Below are 24,745 nucleotides of genomic sequence, written 5' to 3' on the forward strand. Positions count from 1 at the left end.
TAAGTTTATGGCCAATGCAATGGAAACAAAATGTTATGTGGCAGCTCCCAGGAAATTTTCTTAAGTCACTGCTGGCTCATGCCCTTTGTTCCCTTTTTTCAACAACCTTTTCTCCTTCCTGCTATATTTCCAACAGAAATAAAGTGAACATAATGACTGAAGAAGAAACAGTCATTTGGGCCATGAAGTGACCTTGGGGATAGAGGTCAGATATGCCCCTATGTGTGGTTCAAGGGCATCTCTTATTATTATGTTGCACATAAAATTGTATTTATATATATCCAGGTATGGTGGGAAGAAATATACAAGATTTTCAATGAGGGAACTCTAAACCTTAAAATATTAAAGTTGAACTAATGCACTCTATTTTATACCTAAGGAAATTGCCCCAGAGAGATAAGCTGTCTTGTCTAAGATCCTGTAGACATGTACAGCAGACACTGGACTAGCCTGAGATCTTTGGCTCTTGGACCCCTCTTTTCTATCGTTTCCTCTCAACGTCTTTGTCTCCTTTGTTAATGAGCATAGTTCTCTTCAGCTTAACAACCTGAAAGAAAAAGCTGCTGATCACATTAATAACTGAAATTAATAGAAGAAGGTGAAAGAGAAGGACATAGCTGCTTTATTTTGTTTACGTATAGGGCCTTGTAAAGCATTAACTAGGTTTAAATGAAATGTCTTTTGATGCCTTTTACTTGAAATAGCATTCTTGCTTCAATTAAGCAGCATTTGGTGAAGCAATAACCCAGTAGGAAAAAAGTGAGCCATAATTTGCTTATCCTCCAAGTTCGTTAACATGCTAATAATCCAAACCCAAGATGAAATGTCTGTGTTTTAGTTGATCATTGCCTGACAAACAAGGACTTCTGTATCAATTGATTTTTTGTCTTTCATCCAGTGAGAGGAGTCAGTCTGATCAATATTACTCCTCACTCACAGGTACAAGTTTTCTGATCTAACCCATGACTGAAAATCGAGGAACCCAGGGAGGTGATATATATCTCTAATGTAGCCATGGGGACTGCCATCTTCCTACCTCCCCTTCACTTTTCCTATCTGGGAAGTTGAAGGCAATACGGCTAGAAAAGAGGATAGGAACTGCAAACAGAACAGCTGTATTTACATCTGGGGGAACATTGGTCCTGTGTGTTCTGTGCTCTCACTTTCTAGGCACTAGGTTGTGAAAGCCTAGGCTCCACTTACTGTGAATTCCCATTGGATTTGACTCCCCTTTTCTGGGTACCTCCTATGTGCCCAACAGTTAAAGAGGCACTCTCTCAGGGTGTGTCATTTAATCCTGGCAACAGCCCTTCCATTTTTAAAGATGAGGGAATTAAAGCCAAGACAGATTCTGCAGTCAGAGCCATTAAGCCAAAACAGGATTCCAAATTAAATCAGTCTTCCTTTATATCTCACTGCAGCATTTTTTCTTCCTAGCCAGAGTACCTTCTGATACTCTAAATACTAAAGAAAAAGGCTGCATCACTTAAAAATGAATAATATTTCAATATTTCACTTCAGGCTAAGCCAAGATAATAACAGAAGGCTCAATAGTCAAATAGTGTAGCTGTAGATATGTTTATTATAGAACTGCCTGTGATAAAGAATTCCAAACAGCGGCTTGTATGTAAAGACTGACTTTGACTTATTATGCAAAAGCTTCAGAAGAACCATCTTTATAATTGTGTGTGTGTGTGTGTGTGTGTGTGTGTGTGTGTGTGTGTGTGTCTATTTTCCAGCATATGAGGATATAGACGGTTTTTAGGAACTCTTTATGCTTTTGGTTTTAAAACCAAAAAAGAACATCAGGCTGCACGTGTCCATGCTCCAAAAAACATGAAAAAAAGTGTTAGCGATCTTTCTGGAAGAAAACATATGTGCCATTGTTCCTATTTTTATAGTGTTTCATTTTTGCTAAAGGTAAAAAGTTGGAATGGAAGTTTATATACTGTTATGGCTTGAATTGTGCCTCCTCCCCCACCCCAAACTAAAAGCTATGTTAAGTCCCAGCCTCAGTACCTCAGAAGGTGATCTTATTTGGAAACAAGGTCATTGCAAATGTCATTAGTTAAGATCAGGTCACACTGGAATAAGGTGAGCCCCTACCAGGGCTGGGGAACCTTTTTACCGCCAAGGGCCATTTGGATATTTATAACATCATTCACAGGCCATACAAAATTATCAACTTAAAAGTTACCCTGCTATAGGATCCAGCAGTACATCAGAAAGATCATACACCATGACCAAGTAGGATTTATCCCAGGAATGCAAGGATGGTTCAATATCCGCAAATCAATAAATGTGATACATCACATAAACAAATTGAGAGATAAAAATCACATAGTCATATCAATTGATGCAGAAAAAGCTTTTGACAAAATCCAACACCCTTTCTTGATAAAAACTCTCAACAAGGTGGGAATAGAAGGATCATACCTCAACATCATAAAAGCTATATATGATAAACCCACAGCTAACATCATACTCAATGGGCAAAAACTAAAACCATTTCCCCTAAGAACAGGAACAAGACAGGGATGCCCACTCTCACCACTCCTGTTTGACATAGTACTGGAAGTATTAGCCACTGCAATTAGACAAGAAGAAGAAATAAAAGGCATCCAAATTGGAAAAGAAGAAGTAAAGCTGTCCTTATTTGCAGATGACATGATATTGTACATAAAAAACCCGAAAGACTCCATCAAAAAACTAACAGACTTAATAAATGAATTCGGCAATGTAGCAGGATACAAAATTAACACCAAGAAATCTATGGCATTTCTATACACCAACAATGAACTTACAGAAAGAGAGACTAAAAAAGCAATCCCATTTTCCATCGCACCAAAAAAATTAAGATACTTAGGAATAAACCTAACCAAGGAGGTAAAAGACCTATATGCGGAAAACTACAGGACACTGAAAAAAGAGATAGAGGAAGATGTAAACAGATGGAAGAACATACCATGTTCATGGATTGGTAGAATCAACATCATTAAAATGTCCATACTACCCAAAGCAATCTATAGATTCAATGCACTCCCCATTAAAATACCAACGGCGTATTTCACAGACCTAGAAAGAACTCTCCAAAAATTCATCTGGAATAAAAAAAGACCCCGAATAGCCACAGCAATCCTGAGAAAGAAGAATAAAGTAGGAGGGATCTCAATACCAGATTTCAAGCTGTATTACAAAGCCACTGTCCTCAAAACAGCCTGGTACTGGCACAAGAACAGACATATAGATCAATGGAACAGAATAGAGAATCCAGATATCGACCCAAACCAATATGCGCATTTAATATTTGACAAAGGAGGCAAGAGCATACAATGGAGTCAAGACAGTCTCTTTAATAAATGGTGTTGGGAAAATTGGACAGATACATGCAAAAAAATGAAACTAGATCACCAACTTACACCATACACAAAAATCAACTCAAAATGGGTACAGGACTTAAATATAAGACGGGAAACCATAAAAATACTAGAGGAATCCACAGGCAGCAAAATCTCAGACATATGCCAAAAGAACTTTTTCAGTGATACTGCCCCTAGGGTAATGGAAGCCAAACAGAAAATAAACAAATGGGACTACATCAAAATAAAAAGCTTTTGCACAGCAAAAGAAACCATCAACAAAACAACAAGAAACCCCACTGTATGGGAGAACATATTTGCAAATGGTATCACTGATAAAGGTTTAATTTCCAACATCTACAGGCAGCTTATACAACTTAATAAAAGGAAGATAAATGATCCAATAAAAAAATGGGCAACGGACCTAAATAGAAGCTTTTCGAAAGAAGACAGAAGGAAGGCCAAGAGACACATGAAAACATGCTCAAAGTCACTAATTATCCGAGAGATGCAAATCAAAACAACAATGCGATACCATCTCACACCTGTCAGAATGGCTATCATCAACAAATCAACAAACGACAAGTGTTGGCGAGGATGCGGAGAAAAAGGAACCCTCGTGCACTGCTGGTGGGAATGCAGACTGGTGCAGCCACTGTGGAGAACAGTATGGAGTTTCCTCAAAAAACTGAAAATGGAACTCCCATTTGACCCAGTAATCCCACTCCTAGGAATATATCCTAAGAAACCAGAAACACCAATCAGAAAGGATATATGCACCCCTATGTTCATAGCAGCACAATTTACAATAGCTAAGATTTGGAAACAGCCTAAATGCCCATCAGCAGATGACTGGATCAGAAAACTATGGTACATCTACACAATGGAATACTATGCTGCCGTAAAAAAGAAGGAATTACTACCATTTGTAGGCACTTGGATGGAATTAGAGAACATTATGCTAAGTGAAATAAGCCAGTCAATGAAAGAAAAATACCACATGATCCCACTCATTTGGGGATAATGAAAAACATTATAAACTGATGAACAAAAAGATAGTTACAGAGGCAGTAAAGCATCAAACAGACTGTCAAATTACAGTGGTAAGGTTAGGGAGAGGTGGGGGAAATAAGAGATCAACTGAAGGACTTATATGCATGTATATAAGAGTAACCAACGGATGCAAAACATTGGGGGGTGAGGGCATATATGGGAGTGGGGTGGGGGTCGGGGGCAATGATAAGATATGTACACATATAATACCTTAATAAAAATTTGAAAAAAAAAAAAAAAAAAAAAAAAAAAAAAAAAAAAAAGTTACCCTGCTATATTTGGTCAAACATTTAATTAACTCACCCCTAATGACTGGGTAGGGCCAGACCAAATGATTTCACGGGCCTTATACAGCCCTCCGGCTGGACATTCTCCACCCCTGCATCCAGTATGACTAGTGTCCTCATAAGAAGATGGCCATGTGAAGACGCAGGGCAATGCCACGGAAGGCAGAGGGAGACAGTGGAGTTAGCTGCTACAAGCTCAGGGGGGCCTTGGCCTACCAGATCCAAAAGGCTCCTTCTCCGGTGGTGGCTCCAATGAGAACATGAACCAGCTGACACCCTGATTTTGGACTTCTGGCCTCCAAAATTGTGAGGCAGCGAATTCCTATTGTTTTAAGTCACCCAATTTATGGTATTTTGTTATGGTAACCCTATGAAATTAATGCATATGCTAACACTAATTGTTTCTGAATGTCATTGAAAATATTGAAAAGTATCATCTTTTTTACTATTTGAATTTTATTAAGAATTCAGAGAAATCTCACATGTTGGTATTTCTGAATCTTCAATTATAAAGGAGTAAATAAATGAAGTGTCAAAATATTGTCAGAAAGAGCCTCCCACTGAATCCCTCTGTTTATTTATCTCTTTCCCCAATGGACTGAGCTGTACTTAAAGTCTTGTCCTTTTGTAACTTCTGTACTCAGTTGAGTGCCTGGGGATCTGATAGACTCAATAAATATATGTACTGAACCAATGAATATCAAAATAACATAGACTTTAACTGTTTAAAAAGTAAAAGGTATTTAAATTTGGTTTCCTACAACAAAAGTACAGTAAATCCCTCTGTATAAAGACTATAGGTAACTTAAATATTTTTTGCCATCTTCAACATTTGTTATATTTCTTATCTCCGTTGTTGTATTTGGAAATATGATCAACCCTCTCTTAAATGTAAAACTACTTAGAGCCAAAATCCATCCCATAATAGAAATAGTTTTGCCTTTGACACAACTTGGATTCCATGTACCCACAGAGCCTGGAACATTGCAGATGTTTTTCAAATAAAAGCTACCAGAAGTATTCATTTTTTCATTCAAACAAGTATTAATAATAAAAATTAATATCTTGCAGCCCCAAAATAATAGGAAGAAATATGAAAATGGAGAGAGAGAGAAAGAGAGAGAGAGAGAGAGAGAGAGAGAGAGAGAGAGGAGAAAGTTCAGGAGGAGTAAAGAAAAAGAGAGAAACAAACACTAAATTTGCTCAACCAGATCTTTGAAAATTCATCAAGAACAACATATTGTTTATTGGGAAAAATGGTTAAAATCCTGATTTTAAAAGTCTTCAGTAAGCCTCAGGTTTTAGACAAAGAGGGGTCTATAATATTTCTATGTTATATGCTCACATTCAGCACAGCTCTTTAGAGAACTACTCCTCTTTTGAATACAACACAAAGTGTTCTCTTTAGAAAACTTCATCTCCTATGTTGAAAAAGCTGACGTTTTACTAGTAATCAGCTCCCACACATCCACTTTGACAAAACTTGAATTCTGAAAACTTACATAAACACAACTTTTCTATATGATAGTACTTCACTGGGAGCCGCTTAAAATTCAAACCTGTTGTGCTGAAAGAAAAGTCATTTACAAACATCTTTATCACTCTGGTTCAAACCCCTTTCAAGTTAAAAACAATGAGCTTCTCCATAATGTATGAATTAGTACCTTGCCAATGTTTCCACGAAGGTGAAATAGCCCTTCCTTTATAGAATACAAAATGCTTAATTTTTCTCTTCTGTTCACTTGGTGCTCTCAGTTTATCAGGCTTTCTTATTTATAATATCCATTTACTAAAATTATTCCTGGCATTTTTTCCAGTTGATAAATACTGTCAAGGCAATTATTAAGTGTATATTTTTCTACTCAGCTAGCTCACCTTATTATCAAGCCTCACACTCTAAAAACTAATTGTATGTAAAGTCAACGGGTTGCATGTTTAAGAATTTTAATTACTTTCCTATGATCACTTTATATTCTGTACATAACATCCAGGTAGTACCGCCTCTACAATGATAAGGAGTTTAATTAGAAAGCTAAGATAAGAAAAATGCCATTCATGTTACTGAATTTGTTCATGCCAGTCACGTGATAACCTGGACTCCTCTCTTCTTGCAGAATTTAAAAATGTGAAATGTTAATATTAGGTGAACCTTACTTCCTAACAGTCTAGGAAATGCTTTATTAATATGCCATTTGGTTCCTTCTCCTCTGTACATGTAAACACTACAGTTGTAATTAGATTGCAAAACGGAACCTGCCTTTAATCTTTGTGCCAGTCCAGACAAACAAGTTCTTTCTCACACTCCTAACCTGGCACAGGAACCACAACAAAAAGATGCAAATATAAGCTGTGAGCTGCCAATAGCAAGCCTGCCCTTTCCACAAACTGTCTCAGAGGAGAGCCATTGATTTCCTAGTTATTATGAACATGAAATTATTGAATGACAGATGATAGAGTGTTAGGTCCTACTAGTATTTTCCCAAATGGGTTATCTAGCCAGGGTTGCCATGGTAACTATGCTGTTTGACAGACCTTCCCACAAAGAACCCTTTGCTCAGAATTCAGCATCAAATAACTCTCTGCTTACTACAGGCTCATGTTAAATCACAGAACTTAGGAGCTTTCTTATAAAGAAAAGAAAGGTTTTCTTGCTGTGTGAGTCCACTCTGTTACCCAAACTAACCTAAAGGACACATATTTTAGCTCGTTATTTTCTCCAAGTGGATGAGGACTTTGACAATGGCTGAACCTTGTGCGATTAACAAAGGCAGTGTTAATTCACAAAAGATAAATTAATAGTTCTGAGGGTACAAGGTCTACAGGGAATATAAGTTCTGCATCACAACACACAACTCATTAGGAGGAACAGTGCTCACAAATCAGTCACTCCTTGGACACCTAAGGTTGTAACATTTCTTGTCATTGCAACATTCACACTTTAAAGTTGGGTTGCGTCTCTCTCTCTCTCTCTCTCTTCCTCTCTCTTTCTCTTTAGTTGCCTCATACACACATAAAATAAAATAAAATAACATTTTCAAAGTAAAATGATCTTTCTAAAGAAAATATTTTAAAGGTGATTTTCCTAGTTAACACGTTTCTTCCTAACTTTTGGCTTCATATTCAGCAGATTGGCAATGAAAGACTTATAAGCTGGTGTGGTTAAGATGAGCTGTCCTGGTGAGTGTAAACAACAATTTCATATCAAAACAACAAATTTAGGATATCATAGTAGCTTGGTCAAGATGAAGGGAGCCACCCTGCTGTCCATAAGTAGGCTTGACTTTTTATCCCCCCTCTCTCTTTTTTTTAAAACTTTTCAACTGCTTCATTTTCTCATTTCCTTTTCTTCTTCATAAATATAACATTGCTCTTAAAAACACTCTAGAATTCAAGTGCTTTAGTGTTCTCAATAAGTATTTAGTATTCTTGCAGGAATACTTGTATTAGGCTTATCTAATATCTGTATTTTAGTCTTTCTGCAGAATGTGTCATCACTGCAAGGGAACATAAGTTGGATTGAATTTTGTATCCATTCAATGCTTGATAGAAGAAATCTTATGAGCATAAATATGAAAAATTGTTTTCTTTATATGTAATAGCAACTCATCTTCAAGTTTCTATCCAAATTCTCCAGTGGATATTTTAGGCCAGAGATGCCCAATCCTATTATTTTAAGGGGAGGAACCTAAAATAAAATTAGTTTTAATTCATCTTAAATTTTAAAAGTATATATGCCTTTCAATATTTTTAATTATGTAGAGTTGCATCACAAAACTCAAGCAAGTAATGATAATATGCCACAGTTACAATCATTTGGGACTAATTAGTTTTTTTAAAAATATATTTTTATTGATTTCAGAAAGGAAGGGAGAGGGAGCGAGAGATATAAACATCAATGATGAGAGAGAATCATTGATCAGCTGCTTCCTGCAGGCCTTCTACTAGGGATCGAGCCTGCAACCCAGGCATGTGCCCTTGGCCAGAATCAAACCTGGGACTCTTCAGTCTGCAGGCGGACAATCTATCCACTGAGCCAAACCAGCTAGGGCGGGGCTAATTAGTTTTGACCAAATTTGACTATTAGGATCACTGGAGTTTAGGGTAAAGATTTAAAATAAAATAGAAGTTACCATAAACCATAACTTAGACAAACTTTTTGCTATTCCAAATTTAAATTACTCTGTATCACTGGGAATTGAATTTATATTTGTACATGCTGATAACAGACAGATTCTATATCTCTGTAGATTTCCATGCTGAGCTCCAGATCTACATAGCAACGGTCCACTGTATGTATCTATTGGGATGACCAAAAGACACACCATATTTAGCATGTTCAATATGGAATTCATTGAATTCATTTTCCTTGCTGTTACCATTTCTTCAAACTGCTGTTTTCAATATTTAAAAAAATGGTAGCATCATTCACATAATTGATACTATTAAACATTGAGAAAGTGGGGCAATTGACTGAGATTACATTTCCAGCATTCAGAAAAAGGAAGTTCTAAGTAGAAATTAAGTGCATTTAAAATAAAAAGTTACCTTATTATGTGAGTTTATGTCTTGATATTTGTATCTAGATTGCCTTCTCTTTAACTCCCTCTCTTTCAGTCTTTTACAGTGAGTCCCAAAATTGACAGCACATCTGAGTGACATGAAGAGTTTTCCTTCTTCCTTTTTTTCTATACCTTTTTTTTTGTGGGGGGGGGATACTTCAAGCATGTATAAAAGTAAAGAGAATAGTATAATGAACCCCACATACCTAGCACTCACCTATAAAAATCATCAACTCATGGCTAGGGAAACTTTTTTTAAAAAATATTTCAATTACAGTTGATATACAATATTATGTAAGTTTCAGATGTGCAGCATAGTAGTTAGACATTTGTATACTTTACAAAGTGATCACCCCAATAAGTCTAGTACCCATCTGACACCATGCATAGTTATTACAATATTATTGATTATATTCCCTATGCTGTACTTTACATCCCTGTGACGGTTTTTTAACTGGCAATTTGTATTTCCTTAGCCCCTTTCCCTTTTCTTCCCATCCCCTGCCCGATCCCCCTCCCATCTGTATCCATGTATTTATGAATTCCTTTCTGTGTTGTTTGTTTGTTTTAAAGACTCCACATATAAGTGAAATTATAAGGTATTTGTCTTTGTCTGACTTACAATGAGCTCCATATACCTAGCACTCACCTATACCAATCATCTACTCAGAGCTTGGGAAACGTTAAAAAGCAACCAGTAAAGTGAAAAAAGTAAGTAATGTCTGAGACTTAACAGAATCAGAGTTTTAGAGGTGGGATGCAGGCACCTAACTTATTTTGAAGCTCCTCAAGTGAAAATAAGTGGATTAGTGCACTCATAATTCCTTCAGATGATGCTTTTTGAAAACTCGTCTCTGAGCTCCCATGTGACAGCTTTGGAATCTTTCTCATACACTCCCATAGATCCCATGCTATTCATATCTCTACACCATGATTATTCCCTTCCTAGCCTGTATGACTCACTGCAAATTATCCTTCTACTTGTCCATTTCTGGGGCCTATATTTTGTTTGGTGTTACACTTTTAGTGACTGTCATTGTGCCTGACACATAAAAAGTAATTAATACAATTTTTGAGTGAATGAACTACATGCCAATATTTTTGAAAATTGAGATATAATTGACATATAATATTATAGTAATACTAGAGGCCCGGTGCACACAATTTGTGCACTGGAGGGGGGTGTCCCTCAGCCCAGCCTGCACCCTCTCGCAGTCTGGAAGCCCTCGGGGGAAATCCTTAGCACTGCCACAGAGGTAGAAGAGGCTCCCACCACTGCTACTGTGCTCCCCAGCCGTGAGCCCAGCTTCTGGCTGAGCAGAGCACCCCCTGTGCAAGCGCACTGACCACCAGGGGGCAGCTCCTGTGTTGAGCATCTGCCCCCTGGTGGTCAGTGTGCATTATAGCGACCGGTCATTCTGCTGTTCAGTCGATTTGCATATTAGCCTTTTATTATATAGAATAGGTAGACAACATAAATCAATTTTTGTATATTCAGAGTGGGGCAAAAATAGGTTTATAGTTGTGAGTATGCAAAACACAGTTTACTATTCTATTATTATTTATTAATTATTGTACTATTTTCCATATCAACAATCGTAAACCTAATTTTGCCTTACCCTGCGTTGTGAAAGGTCACCACAATATCTCTAGTTAATATCCATCACTACACATAGTTACAAATTTCTTATATGCCAGTGTGGACTAAAGTTTACCTACTATTTTAAGAGAGTTTGGTAAAAAGTTTCTCTCAGTTATTATCAGAAGAACAACCTCATTACTGTTGATTGACATTTTTTTCAATGAAGTCTGCCAATATATTTATTCTCTACTCCCTGTTCTCCTACCCCCCACTATGACTGACCCTATGACTGACCTTATATTTCTAGTACATTTATCTTCTTATGATAGCACAAGAATATTCTGGAACTTTTTGAATCTGAAATTATTAATATTGTAAAATGTGCATTAAATCTTTTTTCAATGCTTTTCAACATTGAAGCTAGGGATGTATTGTAAATCATTTGGGATACTTCTTTAAAATAACCAAAGTATTCCTTCTCCCACCCTTCATGCTCCTAATGTTTGAAATATCTCATATCTGACAATTATTTAGGGGAGAAGATGACTCAAAAGTCATTGATCTAATTCCATTACTCAAATGGTTTTCCCAGCTCACAACTATTCCTTACAAATGAGTCATGGCACCATGAGATGATAGAAATAAAATAAAAAGAGCAGGAAGAAGCCAATCAAACAAAAAGAGCAGATATTTTTCCAAACATTCATCCTGAGGTTTACTAGCTGTTGCTCAGTGTTAAATAGGATGGGACCTCAAGTTCTCATCGCATGGTTAGATGGCTATATGCTACCTGTCACTATTAAGCTGGGATTAATTCAAATGAGTGACAAACAGGAGGAAGACATGCCATCAACTTTAAATTTTTACAACTTTTTTATGGCTTCCCCTTTTAGACTTCTTGATATAGGAACAATTATGACTTGAATTATTAAGTGATGACTCACTCAATAATAAGATCTAAATTGGCATGGATTTTGGTCAAGTTCCCTTAAATCTGATGATACAATCATAACTTCTCTTTTCAATTTAGTTTATGTTACATACAAAACACTATAAAAGCTTCTGTGTTGGGCAAAGATAAATAGCACATAATACACTGACTCTGCCCTCAAAGACTTATCTTTTAATAATTTTCGTATACAAAAGAGATCATAATCATTTACTCTCTGATCAACCATGGTAAGTAAAATCACTGGCAATTCTGATTTCTGAGAGACTATTAGTGTTCAATAAATTCAAATATTTTCTTGCCTCATGGATGAGAGGAAAAGGAAGAAGTTAGGACTGTAGAAAAAGAGAGCCCCACCTCTGGGACAATAATTGTATGCTGACCTCAAGGAATGGATATAATTTTTTTATAAGAGAGAAAGGAGTAAGAGTTCTATATGGCTAAAACATAGTATGGGAAGAACTGCAAGAGATTAGATTTAAGATGATGGTCAGAGATACTGTAAAGACTGTGTTTTTTTTTTAACATATTTTTATTGATTTCAAAGATGAAGGAAGAGGGAGGGAGAGATAGAAACAATCAATGATGAGAGATAATCATCTATCAGTTGCCTCCTGCACACCCACTACTGGGGATTGAGCCAGAAACCCGGGCTTGTGCCCGACCAGGATTCAAACCATGACCTCCTGGTTCATAGGTCAATACTCAACCACCAAGCCATGCCAGCCAGACAAGACTGCAAAGTCTTTATGTGATATTCTGTGGACTTTGGACTTATCTTGCAGATAATGGAGTTGGTACCAAGGAAAAGTAGCATGGGTGGGTTATCCTGGAAGGCAGAAGTTCTGGCAACACTGAAGGGATTGGACTGGACAACCCATACAGAGGCCATTATAAGCTAGATGAGGAATGAGAAGAGTCTGGTACCTGTGGGGAGTGGCAATGGCAAAGAGGCGGAAGATTCCAGAAGCCCTGTAAAGGCAACAATCTGTTTCATTGAAGGATGAACAAGACACAAACAAACCAACGAGGTCCTAATGTTTACAGTCTACCTTCTGTCTAAAATGCACCCACCCTTAAAGGTGCCTCAAATAGGTTGCAAATCATTGAACACAAATCATCTTCCCCAGAACAGTTTTTGGATGAGATTGGGAAAGAGAAAGATATAGATTCTGAGGTTTCCGACTAGATAACTAATGGATAGTGAATCCATGTAAAAAAGAGCATTTTATAAATTACATATTCATAACAGAACTATGGGATTCAGCACACCACACAATATAAAGGCAAGTTAAAGAAACAACTGAAACATGGGTATGATAGATGTTAGAGCAACTGATGTTATTACTGTGAGCTACTGGAAAGAAACTTTCCATTTCAAATACCTTCCCTTAGTCTCAGTAGACTTTAATGAAATGTTTCCTGAATGAGGGAAATGGTACATTCATTTGTTTGACTATAGGCCTGAAAAGTGTCAAGTTGATGACAGTTTGCTGCTTCATCAATATTTTAAACTTATCTAGCAAGCAGATCAAAGGAATTATAAGGACAAACTTTTAATATTTACACAGAAAATTTGTTTTGCCAGTAAGTGGATTTTAGCTACACGCCAAGCACATTATGGTTAGCAATGTCTTTCAAATGCACACATTTAAGTCATTAGGAAGAATTTTAAAAAAATGCTTAGATCCTAAATAAATGTGAAAGCCAATTCTGTTATACAATGTGGGACCTTAGGAACACAATAGAAAAGACCAATTACAGTCAGGTTCAGGTCTACCTCAAAACCACAAAGGATACAGGTAAACGGAGGGAGGCCTAATTTTGGCCAAATAGGCTCTAGTTCTCCAAGACTATTTTAGCCTCTCCGACATTTTTTAAAAAAATACTGCATCATGCTTCTTGCAAAGAAACATCTGTTTGTAAGGTACTTTTATAGAAGAGGTGTTAATGAAATTATTTTTCAGTGAGAGTTACTGTAGATTTTACTGTAAGAAAGGGTAAAATGATGCACTGGGGCAGTTTTATGGAATTACCTTCCCCTCGTTAAATCTATTCACTCATCCCTCTTCCTCCCCCTCGCTGAAAGCTGTAAACATTTTAGGGCTGTGTGACAGTCCCAGAACAAAACAGAACATATGTAGTATATTTTCAAACAAACGAAAAATAGCCCATGAGTTCCTGATTTCTAAAGTCTGCCTCTGCCCGAAATGTACCCCTGATGGTGCCTCGAATGTGATGCAAATCACTTACCACAAATTATTTAGATTTAGATGAATTCAAGGCTCCATCAGAAGAACATTAGTTGACAATTTCACATGGAGGCCAATTACATGTTTCCTATATCATTCCCCGACTACCCACTAAAATTTTGCTGATATTAGCTGATCCAAAGTGCCTTTCTGGGACTTAAGGACCAATCGTGTCTATTACACAATTCATCCATGGTTTCTGTCAGATTTAAGTTAAATGCACAGCAGGGAGAAAAAAGCTGCTCCAGAATTGCAGATTCAGTAGCTAGAGAAACAAAGAGAACATGTCTGTGTGATGCTCTCAGAGTCTTGCAACCAGAACCCGAGTGATCTGATACCTGCTTCGTACCTGAAGGCTGCTCCAATGTGTCCTTAGGAAAGTTGCACAATAGCCCAAGTTTAAAAGAGAACACCTGTTTACATATGAGGCTGCACAGAGTGCCTGGACATTCTCTCCCCCTGCCTGCCTTCACCTGTGCCCTTTGCAGGATGTGCCCTTTGCAGGATGTCTGGAGTCTTCATTACCAGGGAGTGGAAGCATCTACCCAAACAGGAGCAATTGAATTTTACCCTAAGACTGAAGGGCCCATGGAAAGGAATATAAGAGGAAATTATTGCTTTTTCTTTCTCCTTTTGACATCAATATCATATATCACCATGAGTTGGAATCATTTAAAAACATATAGATATGAAAACATTTAAGTGTGTAGCTCTGAAAAAAAAAAAAAAGAAGACAATTGTGGCAAGTTGGCAAATAAGTAGAGGAAATGAGAAATAGAATAAAGAGACACAATTTACCATTTGAATGTTAATTTCTTTTTTATTAATTTCTTTATTGATTAAGGTATCACATATTTGTCCTCATACCCCCATTCCCATCCCAAACCCCTCCCCACGCATGCCCCCACCCCCATGTTGTCTGTGACCACTGGCTAGGCTTATATGCATGCATACAAGTCCTTTGGTTGATCTCTCCCCCTTACCCCCACCCTCCCTTACCTTCCCTCTGAGGTTTGACAGTCTGATCGATGCTCCCCTGTCTCCGGGTCTGTTTTTGTTCATCAGTTTATGTTGTTCATTATTTCCCCTAGATGAGTGAGATCATGTGATACTAGAAATACACTTATAAGAACCGAAAATAAGACAAGCAATAATGGTTATGCTGAGAGGCAAATGAATCAGTCTGTAGTGAGTTTCTTTCTGGGCCAACAGTTCTTTTGAGTCCCAATTTCAATGTCAAACAGTTCCTTATGTGTACATGTCAGCAATGATATTTCAGTTCTGATCATTTTAATATAAGCCTATGTGTTTATATATTCATGTAATATGCTAATGGTAATTTTCTTTGAATGAGTACAAATCATTTTTTCTTTCTTCTTTTTTAAAAATATATATTTCTATTGATTTTAGAGAGGATGGGAGAGAGAGAGAGATAGAAACATCAATAATGAGAGAGAATAATTGATTGTCTGCCTCCCACATGCCCCCTACTGGGGATCGAGCCACAGTCCCTAATCTGGGCATGTGCCCTGACTGGGAATGAAACTGTGAGCTCCTGGTTCATAGGTCAATGCTCACCCACTGAGCCACACCGGAAGGGCTCTTTCTTCTTTTTATCTACCTTGAGTATGTTTCCTTTTGACAATCTACATGTATTATTTGTGTAATAAAAACAACATACATTTTTTTAATATTTTATTGATTTTTTACAGAGAGGAAGGGAGAGGGATAGAGAGCTAGAAACATCAATGAGAGAGAAACATTGATCAGCTGCCTCCTGCACACCGCCCACTGGGGATGTGCCCACAACCAAGGTACATGCCCCTGACCGGAATCGAACCTGGGACCCTTCAGTCCACGGGCCAACGCTCTATCCACTGAACCAAACCGGTTAGGGCAAAACGACATACATTTTAATGGATCAAACAAAATAACAGTATTCCTGAATTGCATATTCTAGTTTATTTTTAGGCCTTTCTAAGTTTTCTACTTTTCCTAAGATCTGATGAATCAAACTCTTAAAAATAATGCAAATAAATAAAATTACTGCAATATGTTGTCCTTGCAAGTGCTTGTTTCACAGCTGAGAATGTTTTATGGAAAAATTTGTGCAGATGAAATAGTTTCTTTGAATTTAATCTAATAATATCACCTTAGAACTGTTACACTAAGGGGAGACTCTCAAATTAATTGTCAACTTTCATGCAACCAAACAATCTTATGGAGCACCTACAGTGTCAGGCACTGTTCTAATTTCTGCAACAAATATTTTGGAGCACCTACTATGTCAGGCACTGTTGTAATTTCTGCAATAAATACGTTTGGATTATAATTTATTTATATCAGGTCTGAAAGAAATGAGAAGAAAAATCTATCTCTTTGAATTTCTAATCCCTGGGAAATTGACTATGCTTCAATTTCAATATGAATTAAAATAGTATAACATTTGATATTTGACAAAATACACAAAAGGTGTACTAAATGGAAGTGACACGGAAGTTATAGTTTATGACATCTGTAAGTCATAAGTCTTAATTCAAATTAGAATGCTATAGACATTATCATGCGCATTTTGGTTATGATCTGACCTGCTCATTTCTTTAAGTGGTGGCCTATGATTTTCTTAAAAAAGAGATAACATCTCTTTTTGCTCTCTACGCTTCCTTCCCAAATTTAAAATAGTTATTTTTCTTCAAACACTAACTACATATATCCTTTGTCCTACTGTCCCATCCTTTAATAACACCTCCTATAAATCCCATAGTTTCCCAGTCCTATCTTGTGGTATTAAAAATTCCACCTAACCTAATTGAAAACTCTGGTCTCATGACTGTTTATCCTTCTCTTTCTCAATGACAGTCAGACTTGTGATCTGGGTAATGTGGATGGGCAGGAGATGGGATATTGAGAAAAGAGTAGTTATTGTAATAACAACTAAAATTCACAGAGCATATCTTATGTGCCAGGTATTCTATTAGAAGCATTGTGTATTTACACCTCCACTCTTCACATCTTCTCAGAGGTACAGAGAAGGTTTGGTAACATGCCCAAGGTCACCCGACTAGTAGGCAGCTGTGTAAGGATTTGAAATTGAGTACTTGTGTTTCTCAAGTCTATATTTGTTGTTTTTACTGTATTACCTCTATTCTCTATAACTTGTGATTTTGTGTACCTTTTACAACAAGATACAATCCCACTGGGCAAAATAACTTATATTCTTGCAATAGAGAAGTAAATAAAAGGAATACAAGTGGCTTATAAAATAAAGTACTGCCTTCTAATAGGCTAATTTCTATAAGGGCATAGACACTTATATGTATAACTAGTGGCCTGGTGCATGAAATTCGTGCACATTAAAAGGGGATTAATTAGAGGAAATAATTTAATATTGCTATTTGCCCTTTCTCTATAATAGAAGTGTCAGAGATGAAAGAAAATTAGTAAAATGTATATGAAAACCTTCCTCCTGTCAGAGTCTGGGGCACACCACGGGACCCAGAGTCAAGTCACCGCCCACCCACATGTGCCTCAAAATCGCATGAGACCCAGACCCGGCCGGCACCCCCACTCCCTCATTGGGATAGATCCAGACCTGGCTAGTCCCACCCTTGTCAAGCCCCACCGGGCAGGGAATGTAGCCTCAGGTCTCCTGGCCCAGCACCAGGATGGGGGGCATGGCCTGAGGTCCCCCAGCCCAGAATGGGGTGGTGGAGTGTGCCTTGAGGTCCCCCGTCAAGCCCCGCCAGGTGTGGGACATGGCCTGAGGTCCCCCGTCAAGCCCTGCCAGGCAGGGGGGTGGGGGGCACAGCCTCAGGTCCCCCAGCCCAGCACCGGGAGGGGGGAACATCCTCAGGTCCCCTATCAAGCCCTATCAGCAGGGGGGTGCAGCCTCAGGTCCCCCCTGGGCAGGGGGCATGGCCTGAGTTCCCCCGACCTAGCACTGGGGGTGCACCTTGAGGTTCCCTGTCAAGCCCCGCCAGGCAGGGGGGCGCAGCCTCAGGTCCCCTGGCTTGGTGCTGGGGCGGGGGATGCGGCCTGAGGTCCCCCGGCCTGGTGCTGGGGTGGGGGGCATGGCCTGAGTTCCCCTGTGAAGCTCTGCCAGGTGGGGGGCAAGGCCTGAGGTCCCCCGGCCTGGAGCTGGGGCCGGGGGAGCAGCCTGAGGTCCCCTAGCCCAGCACCAGGATGGGAAGCGCACCTTGAGGTCCCCTGTCAAGCCCTGCCGGGTGGGGGGCACAGCCTGAGGTCCCCTGTCAAGCCCCACGGGGGCTGGGGAGGGCATAGCCTCAGGTCCCTGCTGATTGCTTGTTAAGGCTCCTTATGGGAACTTGGCCTCAGCTGTGGGTGCAGCCATCTTTGTGATGGAGTGATGGTTAATTAGCATATGCCCTCTTTATTAGATAGGATAACACAACTTTGAAAAGTGATCATTGGCTAGAGTTGTTTTGATTTTTAAGAGTAGGAGTAACTGGACAACAAAATGTGGTTTCTTCAAGTTTCTCTGGAACTTTCTCAAAATGGAATCTACTGAAACAAAAAATGCTGAATGCTAAAAGCAATTAGATATAGTATTTTTCTCCCAGCTTGACTTGTTAATCCTATTAGACCAAACTCTCATTAAAAGTAGAAAACTGGTTACTTTATCTGCCAAATGAAAATAATCTATTGCAAGTTAATAAGGGTTGGCTTATTACTGATTGGCCATTTTGATTCCAGCTTGTTATAATAGTAGAAATTGCTTTAAAAAATATGCTGGTTTTTCCAGTCATTTACAAGCATGGGACAAAGAAAGAATCCTTTTTGTGAGCATTTTTGGATTGAAAGTAGGATAGAAATCACAACTCTCTCTGAGGTGAAAGAAGAGGGAAAGTAATGGAGTAATTCTAATATTTTCTTCCTGTTTTATTTGAGCACAAAGTCTTTCCACTAACAAAAATATGAGAATGATTTGAACTTGCAGGAAAGAGGTACTTTAAAACAAGCAAGGAATCTCAGAATTGCTATGGAACGGGGACTCCTTCATGTCTCTCATTTCCTTCACTTTTTGAATGGGAGTGAGATCAGTTACCTGCGATGCCATTGCATTTTGGGTGTGTGGGGAGCAGATTACTTGCCTCTTTAGTTTTGCAGATGTAGATTAAGAGGAACTGAGCCCAAGAAGCTTTATTTAAGGATCTATATAGCTTAGGACAGTGGTCGGCAAACTGCGGCTCTGTTGACCAATGAGTTTGCCGACCACTGGCTTAGGAGACTCTTCCATGTCTATACCCAATTTAGATAATGAGATTCTGGATTTAGAGCTGATGCTGCCTATAATTGATAAGACTTGGGGGAAGGGGGAAGGGTTGGGAAAGGTAGGTGCATTTTGCTTGTAGGAATAATGTAAATAAATTAGGGCCAGAAATTGGAGTACGGTGGTTATAAAAATTCTTTTGCTCCCTTCAAGAGGAGGAGTATAGTTTACCTCTCCTTGGGTGTGGGCCACACTTACTGATTCGCTTCTAATGAATAAAATATAAGTGATGCTATCCCACTCCCAAAGTAGAGTTCGGGTGTGTCTCTCTCTCCCTCACCTGAATTCTTGGCCCACAAAATCATGAGATATAATAAAATGGTTATTGTATTAAGCCACAAGGTTTGGAGAACATTTTACACAGCTGATGGATCACCAGAAAATACACCAGTTTTATTCTAAAAGAAACATTCTGTTACACAGTAATACATAATCAGAAAACAACCATTTCTACATTAGAAGAGTTCCAAAGTCTTTCCTAAGTTCATAAGACTCCTAAAAGCCAGCTTTATAAAAAAATTAGGAATAGGAGTCCTGCCACTCAGTTTTCTAAACATGCACTTGCTAAAACTTATTGGGCTACACAGCAATTACTAACAGCCATGACAACCATGTAAGCCTTTAAAATAAATCTTATAGTTCATGCATTTACCCAACAAATAAGTATTAGCCTCAGACCAATTATAGCGTTGAAAAAGGAAATCATTGTTACATAGTGAGACCACTCTCATAGTATTATCACAGTAAACGCATAATGTCCGGGACCCTTGCAGGCACCCAAAAAATCTTCCTGAGTGAATGGATGAATTCTGAATAAATGCATATAGCATGTGATGTAGAATACAGTGACGAGGAGCGTGCTTCCATTCTTGTTTCTAGGCTAACACTAAAGTTACGTAAAGGAGTTTTTCTACACGATCTGGGATATCTCACCTTGTGATGTGGTGTTCTTTTGCAGGTATAGTGTGCATGTAGTTCCATTAGGAAACTTGCTGAAAGGAAAGGCTGGTGGAGGATACAGTTCCAGTGTCCCATATACCATTAGTCTTAGAACTATTACTACTAGGATTCAATAGGTGACAGTTCTCTTTACAGGTGACTTCTAGGATAATTGGGATTTAGATAAAGGGCGGGCATACTGGAAGGAATAATAGGAACATAGGTTCAATGAGAAAAACAAGCGGAGCATATTCTGTGGATAAGGAGGCTTTCAGTGCAATGTATTTCAAACAGCTTTTTGTGAATCATTGATAAGCTGCATCATCAAGTTAGTGTGATGTAATGAGCCTTTTAATCAAATATTAAAATAGAAGAACAGGATAGGATAGGATAGGACAGGATAAGATAGATAGGAGTGTGAATAATATTTATTTCACTTGTGCTTATGCGTATATGAGTGTATACTGAGCCCCAATGAATAATCTCTTCTTTCTCTGGGACATGATCAAAGTAGTTTGAGAACCACTATCCTAGGGGAATATCAGCAGAAGCCACAGGGGATCCTGAATTACAAGAACCAAAGCTTTTATTTTACTCTTCCATCAAAGCAAGTCCTTCAGGACACATTCGTGATTTATTCATCCCCAAGCGTTGAATTCTCAAGAATTCTGATTTCACTACATTTTATGTGGCCTGATTTTATTAAGAACTACAAAATACAGTTTCTCTACTTTAGTGGCTATGACTTCTATAGCATAGAACTATACTATAACTTTCTTGCTTTTTCAATTTTACATATTTTCCCTGAAGCCCTGTGCTACTAAAAAAGACATAATATGATTTGAAAGAAACATCACTCCAGGGTTTCCTCATCTTCATCACTTGTTGGTTTTTGACCTTGACACTCATTCAATTAGAACCGACTTGCTAATCATACACTCCTGCTAAAGTCAGCCTTCTCACACCAGGGAGAAGGCTATTTAGTTAGTAAAGATTTTTCAATGAACCCAAGGCCAAAAAAGAAAAAAAATCTTACAATGTTAGAGCATATAAACTAGTGATTGAGGGAGGGGTTTATTTCAAAGACTCTACCATTTCCCTTAATATTATGACCTTCAGTGAGTTAATGTGCATGAGGAGAGTCCACAAATAATCTTTTGGCAAATAAATTGCCTCAAGATGCCCCAGATTGTGAGGCTGTTTTATCTATTCCTTGACATGTGCCTTAGTAAGTAAGGTGGCTCAAGCTCTTCCCAGTTATCATGCCAGTTCTCCCTTGGTTTCAGAATACAGGTGAGCAGAAAGTCCACCTCACATCCTGGAGAGAGCAGACTTGTTAAGATTGTCAAGTACCATTCATGAATTTATGCCTGTAGAGTTGATCTTCCTGGAAAGGAACCAGATAACTCATGCTTTTTGAAAATTGCTTATGACAGCCTTTCAGTCTGCTTTAGGCTGGCTCTCTGTGGTGATTTGTATGTTCATATACTGCTCGCACATTAAAAAATTTACACCTGCCAGGTATTGACAGAGTGCCTCCATCCCTAACCTTTTTCAGGAGGGGATGCTTTGCTTCCAGACATTATCCAAAAAAGTTTCTATCAAGAGTGAGGGTGACATAACAGGTACAGGAATAAGAAATATGAAGCATATAGGTATCGAATTTTAATAAGAAACCAAGTTTTTGGACTTTTTGAAAAGGTAGAAATTGCAATAGTCCTAGGACATTTGAAATGGCACATCCAGTTATGTACTAATTGCAGAGAGAGGCCATAATTTTAGCTATAGTGTAGAACTTGTAGTTTTTAAAAAATATATATTTTTATTGCTCTCAGAGAGGAAGGGAGAGAAAAGAGAGATAGAAACAACAATGATGAGAGAGAATCAAGGATCGGCTGCCTCCTGCATGCCCCCCACTGGGGGATTTAGCTCTCAACCTAGGCATGTGCCCTGACTGCAAATCGAACCATGACCTCCTGGTTCATAGGTTGATGCTCACCCACTGAGCCACACCAGGAGGGCACAAAGTTTGTTTTATTGTTCATGAGGAAATCTTTTTTTCTCCCTGCATCTGTGACCTATGCTTAGAATTAGAAAAAATAAGAGTGTCCATGTTATCTTCTTTTTTGTTTCAAAATAAATGACAATATATGCTACTGAGGCCCGATGCACAAAATTCGTGCAAGAGTAGGCCTTCATTTCCCCGGCTGCTGGCACCAGCTTCCCTCTAGCACCCGGGACCCGAACTTCCCTTGCAGCCCTGGCTTCGTCCATAAGGACTTCTGGTCTAATTAGCATATTTCACTTTTATTATTATAGATTGCCGACCTGTTTGTATTAGTTTTTTGGTTTCACTCACTTCTAAAATTGCTTGCACCACAGGGGCTTATAAATTTTCACCTCCTGCAGATCATTGTTCCACTATTCTTCTCAAACAACTTACTGGGACATAAGAATATGTCAAATATCAATGGGATAATGACAGATTACTCAGTTCAGGAGAAAATTCTATTTTGCTTAGAGAGTGTAGCACACAGTTCTTTCAGAAAACGCCCTCTGGCTCCTTCTCTCCACTTGGAAGTTCATTTGGGTTGTTTAGGGGATAGGGAACAAAACAAAACAAAACAAAACGTCATCAAACTGGCAGCCCAAACAGCATGGGAAATGAAATGGTATAAAGAAAACATCAATGTAAATATGGCAGTATGCATTTAATGAAGCAAGACTTACTACTTGTCTGAACATAAAAAGTTAAGTTTTTTATACCCATCACACCTATAAATTACACCACAGCAACTCTTCTGGGAAGTAATAATTATCCCTACTCTTAAAGTCTAATAAATGGCTGCATTATCAGTATTAAAAATCTACAGCTTGTCCACTATAAATTAATGTTATTAAAAAACCACTGTCCTCAACTATAAAAAGGATTTTAATCTCAGGCATCAAACTAAGATTTACATCCTTTCTTTATAGCTGACATATCAAGTGTTAAATTATTGGCTTTTAGCCATTTATTTATCTTATTTGAGCAATAATCAGTCATTTTCAACATTATCAAACACAGGATGCTATTGAAATCCCCAAGTGCACGAGACTGTATTATCTCTGAGTGTGATGGCAAATGTGATGATTGCATTCAGCATTTTGCAGGAAGTAACAAAATCCAGAAGAACCCAGAAATTGAGATGTTGATCAGCTCTGTTGGATCTCTGGCCAGCACAAAGGGCAGAGGCAAAGGAGGACTTGATGTTGAGAATTTATAGGCCATAGTCCATAAACAGGGCATGTTGTATGGACACTTAGATCCATGAGACACTGAGAATAAAGTTAAATATCTCACTTAGTGTTCAAAGCACTTTATTTCTAAAATTATGTCTGTTTGTGCTGTAGGGAGACTGAGAGCATTGCACCCTAAATTCCCTGTAAATGAAAAAGGAACAATTAGCCCTAACAGGTTTGGCTCAGTGGATAGAGCGTCAGCCTGCATACTGAGGGTCCCAGGTTTGATTCCGATCAAGTGCATGTACCTTGGTTGTGGACACATCCCCAGTAGCGGGTGTGCAGAAGGCAGCTGATCAATGTTTCTCTTTCATAACTCTCTATCCCTCTCCCTTCCTCTCTCTCTCTCTCTCTCTCTCTCTCTCTAACTCTCTATCCCTCTTCCTTCCTCTCTGTAAGAAATCAAATATATATATGTGTGTGTGTGTGTATGCATATATATATATATATATATATATATATATATATATATATATATATCCTATCTAATAAAAGAGTAATATGCAAATTGACCATCACTCCAAGACACAAGATGACCACCCCCCATGTGGTCAAAGATGGCTGCCCCCATGTAGACACAAGATGGCCACCACAAGAGGGCCTGCAGGGGAGGGCAGTTGTGCGCAGTTAGGGGTGACCAGGCCAGCAGAGGAGGGCAGTTGGGGGGTGTTGGAGACCGGGTGTAAGCTGACACAGTCCTTGCACCTGAAGGGACTAGCGAGGCTGACCCCTACCCACACAGTTTTCCCAGGCTTGTTTGGATGGCGGTTATCAGTAGAATGAGAACAACCTTTCATAGCTTACCAAGAAGTTTGTAACTATTTACTGAGATTTGCTGTACTCTGAATTTGTCCTTCTGCTCTGTCTCTCCCTTAGAGTTTAAGAGGAACAAAGAATACATTCCTCTTGACAGACCTATTCAGTGTTTTGTGCACAAAAGGCATTACGCAGTTAATAAACTTGCTGCAGTCTCTCGATGATCTGTAGTCCTCCCGATCCTGCTCTCCTGTCTTTCTTTTCTCAATTCCCTCCTCCCTACCTCAGCCCGGTTCAACCTGGCAGGGGGGACCAAGCCAGCAGAGGAGGGCAGTTGGGGGAGACCAGGCCAGCAGGGGAGGGCAGTTGTGGGGGAACAGGCCTGCAGGGGAGGGCAGTTGGGGGGGCCAGGCCTGCAGGGGATGCAGGGGAGGACA

General features: G+C 38.7%; 1 protein-coding gene across 3 annotated transcripts in view; it reads right to left on the reverse strand.

Annotated features, from left to right (window-relative positions):
• The window catches only part of PDZRN4 (PDZ domain containing ring finger 4), a gene marked incomplete at its 5' end in the record, with an annotated part of 372,119 nt that overhangs the window by 167,664 nt on the left and 179,710 nt on the right, over positions 1 to 24,745 (reverse strand). The gene's annotated exons all lie outside the window — the stretch shown is intronic.

The sequence above is a fragment of the Plecotus auritus genome (assembly GCF_963455305.1).
Source record: "Plecotus auritus genome assembly, chromosome: 3".
In the NCBI taxonomy this organism is placed as follows: domain Eukaryota; kingdom Metazoa; phylum Chordata; class Mammalia; order Chiroptera; family Vespertilionidae; genus Plecotus; species Plecotus auritus.